Raw genomic sequence first — 4,950 nt, 5'->3', positions numbered from 1 at the left:
ACTTTTGAGAGGCGATTAGCAGACAATTACTGAAGAATGATGCGAAATTTAGAACATATATCAGTCAGTTGGTAGTGAAGATTTTTGGACATGAAGTTACAAGGAGAAAACCATGGATATCAAATGATACTTGGGATACTATAAAAAGGAGACAAAGACAAATTGATTGTTGAAAATTTCCGAGCAAGTAATGAAAATTGCAAGGTAGAGCATGCTAAGTATTCCAGTATTGGTAGTGAGGTCAAAAGAAAAGCCGGGAATGACTGGAAAGAATATTTAGATAGGAAAGCAGATGAGACTGACAAAGCTATGAAATCAGGAAGTGGCTATGGTGTAAGAATTGCTCATAGAAGTATTAATGAAATTTCTAGTGGGGCAAAAAAGAAGAAACATATACCTATTAAAAAAGATGACTCTCTTATAACAACAGAAGATGATGAAAGGCAACGTTGGATGGAACACTAGTGAGGTCGTGAAGAGGAGATATGAAGGGAATAATTTGATTGATATACCTGAAGCTGAGGAAGACCTTGATGTGTCGATGATTGAATTCAGTGTGTTTGAAGTCAAAGCTATTATTAGAAATCTCGGGGATGGAAAGCCCATGGATACGATGGAATAACTGCTTAGATGATATTGGCCGAAAATGAAGTAACTCCCAGAATACTTATAAGATTTTTTGGTAGACTGTGGCATGAAGAGGCAAAATCTGATGAATGGGAGCTAAGAGTTTTGGTAAAAATGGCAAAAAAGGGAGATCTGACTGATTGCGATAATTACTTAAGCATCACACTCTTACGTCAGTTATCATGAAAATATGTAGTATGCTCATTCTAAAGAGACTAAAGAGAAAGATTGATAAAAACCTGAGAGATGAACAAACAAGATTTCTAAAAGGTAGATGTTGTACTGACCAAATTTTCCTTTTTTAAGACATGTACAGCAATGTGTAGAATATAGAAATCCCCTTTTGATGGTATTTGTGGACTTTGAAAAAACTTTGATAGTGTGCAAGGGCCAATTTTGTGTTATGGATTTCCTCTTAAATATGTAAATTTGATTCTGTTCGTGAGCATAGCAAGCCCAAATTTAATGTTAATGGGGTCCTATCAAATGAATTTCCAGTGAACAGTGGAGTTACTCCAAGGGAATGTGTTGTCACCTATATTGATAATCTTTCTCATGGATTTTGTAGTGCATCGACCCCACATAGAAGTAGGAAAAGATGTAGACAAGGAAGAAGAAGAAGAAGAACAGTTGGGGATGACGAAGAAAGATTGGATTGGATTGGTAACAGGAAATTAGCTGACCTAGAGTATGCTGATGACACTGTCCTTATTAGCGAAATGCCGCAGGACTTGCAGAGCTTGGTTACCAGAACGCATGAAATATCACATGAGGTTGAGCTCAAGATAAATAGAAGAAAGACAGATGATGAGAAAGGAATATGCAATGGAAGATGAAATATAATTGGAAGGAGAAAGGATTAATGAGGTGGAATCATTTGAATATTTAGGGACTATGATCGCTCATACAGGGTCTTTAGAATTGGAGTTTAATGAAAGATTGATAATAGCAAATGAGGCAATGGCTAGGTTAAGTGAAATTTTGAAATCAAATCGACAGAAATTACATTTAAAAATTGTGCTATGTATCAGTTTAGTGAGATCGGTGTTACTGTATGGACATGAGTCGTGGCATAACAATGAAACAATATCAAACAGATTTTATAGATTTGAGAACAAAGCCATCCGAAGAATATTGGGAGTTAAATGGCAGGACAAGATTAGCAATGAAACTATAAGAAAGGTTACTCAAGTGCCATATGTGGATGAGATCATGGTGAGGGGTAGATGGAGATGGTTTGGGTATCCTCTTCCCACTCCCCTAGAAAGATTAGTTCACCAAACTTTCAACTGGGCTCCACGAGGCACTAGAGAAGTTAGAAGACCCAGGCCTACATGGTTGAGGATTATGAAGCGTGAAGTAGATGATGATGAATGGAGAAGTATTGATTTAAAAGCTCAAGATTGAGATGACTTGCGAAATCTAACCGAGTCCCTTTGCGTCAATAGGCGTAGGAGATGATATATATATGTATATATATATATATGTATATATATATAATGTATATATGTATATGTATATATATGTATGTATATATATATGTGTATATGTATATATGTATATGTATATATATGTATGTATATATATATATATATATATATATATATATATATATATATATATATATGGACATGCTAGCAATCTCGTGTACGTACGCAATTAAGAAAAACAATTATAGGCAAGGAGAGAGACTCAGTGTAATGTATCATAGTAGGTAAACGACATGATGGTAGGCGGGAAGAGAGAGAGAGAGAGAGAGAGAGAGAGAGAGAGAGAGAGAGAGAGAGAGAGAGAGAGAGAGAGAGAGATTTGGGACTAGGGTCTAGAGTTGCGCGGAGCAACCAGTGTTCCTCTACCTGTAGTAGTGAGGAGGACGGACGCTTTTATCTCTTCTCTCCTCCCTGTGAATTTTTACGAGTTCTCTTCCTGTCTCCTCTGGATGTTCTCTCAGTTTGTTTACGTTCGTCCTTCCGGTAACGTTTCGCGTGGATGTAAACGTTTATAATTTGAAATTCACAAACGGCTTTACAACTGGCAAATGAACTGTCAATAAAATTAAAGGATTTAATTCAATCATAATTGAATATTTGACAGCTCGACGGAATATGAAGGGGATTGTTATGGATAAAGTGTCATTTTAAATCGAAAGGTTATCGAAGCTTTTAACAGTGTCGTAAAGGGAAATTATTAACCATTTCAGATCTCATAGAGTATATATATCTTTTCAAGACCAACTTTATTTTTGCCACAACCTGGGTAAGATATATAAATTATGTATAGTTTACGATGCCTTGTGTTTTTAATGTTTGTATCATCAGGTTTTTTATAAATGAAAATATGTCAATAACGTTACTTATATATGTATTTATATGACATTCATACAAATATTCTTATATTCATATGTATATGTATATATGTACAGTACAAATTTATACATACACACACATACACATATATACACGGGTATATCTTCCTATATATAATGCATGTATATACACATATATACATACATGCATATATGTGTATGTGTTTATTTATACTGGCTATGTGTTTGTGTATAAAATTATGCATACAGGTTTTAAGCGTACGTATTATTGCATAGGTTTGTCTTCACAATTTTATTTGTGATATCTATGTTGTGTATATATAGTCTGTGTGCATAAACAGTAAACTTCTTTTTTTTTTTATAGACAGCCAATACATAAGGTTATGTAATCATGCTAAGATTTGACCTCATATGACTCAAAACAGCAGTGAAATATTGACATATTAAATTTGGAAAATTATGATTTTTGCACAAGTGGAGACTTAGGACGGGATGCATCCACGTGCTAATATTTTCTGTGGCTTTCGCGGAAGTGTCACTAGATTGATTAATGGACCAATCAGTAAATCAATCGCCGTGGGAGTTAAGGTGGGAAGGGGGGGGGTGGGGGGGGGGGGGGGTTGGGGGTTGGAGTTCTGGTACACATCCAGGTGATGTGTACCAATAACAAGTAAATTCTGATATTTTTTTCAAGGGATGTTTTACTTATACATGGTTGTGAGTCTCCCTATATCATAAAGAGCAGGTGTCACTGTATATATATATATATATATATATATATATATATATATATATATATATATGTATATATATATATGTATATATATATATAATCTATCCATATATATATAGTTATATATAATATACATATATATATATATATATATATATGTATGTATATATATATGTATATATATATATATATATATATATATATATATATATATATATATATATATATTACAGATATAAACTTCCTTTGCACGATGATGACGAAATATATGGTAGTCCACATAAGGAAAATTAGAAGATGGTTTATTGTAGAAATGCTTGACAGTTTCGTCCGCCACTGGAAAGGACTACTATATATATATATATATATATATATATATATATATATATATATATATATATATATATGTGTGTGTGTGTATATATATATGTATATATATATATATATATATATATATATATATATATATATATATATATATATATATATATATATATATATATATACTGTCACGGTCAGCTCTCCCCGTCCCTCAGGTAGTGGAGAGGGAGAGTAGTCATACTCTGGTGAGAGGTGATGTGTGTATGAATATCCATCTAAATATTTAGTTAGCATTTTTTGACTGGGTCGCGTACGCTAGTTTGATAAGAGTAGGTTAAATTTATGAAATTTATTATTATTACATAAGCAGGAGAAAAAAAAAATAAAAAAAAATCCAAGGGGAAATAAGTTTGAAATTTAATGTTGGCATTCAAATTGTATATTGAGATTGATCAGTAGTTAATTTCTCTAGGGAAGGAGCGTTGATTGAAACGATGTTTATAATGTTTACAAAGCTGTAATTATAGGTCTGGTGTTAAGTGGAATATCAATTTATTTTTCATTCCAGTCTTTTCAGTCAGTGATTTTACTGTATGATAGAGAGAACTTTTTGTTTCAACAGTATAGAATTAAATTGTCTCTGGCTCAACTCTCGTGGAGTAAAGTTTGTGACTTAGATTCAGTTAAGGAACACGGATGTCAGTCGACTCTGTCCTGGAAGGCAAGTTTTCTTTCAACACTCAGAAAAGAAAAAGAAAAAATAATCGACCTCTTTTTGGAGAAAACGCTATTCGGAAAATGATATAAATTAAAATTTACAATTTTATCTCAGTAATGAACGAAGGGGTAGGGCCCCATATTTGCTTAAGGGTACACTCGGGCAAGCTGTTCTGTCTTGTTTTTCTTCCTCTTCTTTCGTTGAAGTTTTTATAGTTTATAAAGG

This window comes from Palaemon carinicauda, chromosome 4 (assembly GCF_036898095.1).
Source record: "Palaemon carinicauda isolate YSFRI2023 chromosome 4, ASM3689809v2, whole genome shotgun sequence".
In the NCBI taxonomy this organism is placed as follows: Eukaryota; Metazoa; Arthropoda; class Malacostraca; order Decapoda; family Palaemonidae; genus Palaemon; species Palaemon carinicauda.
This window is presented reverse-complemented; position numbering follows the sequence as displayed.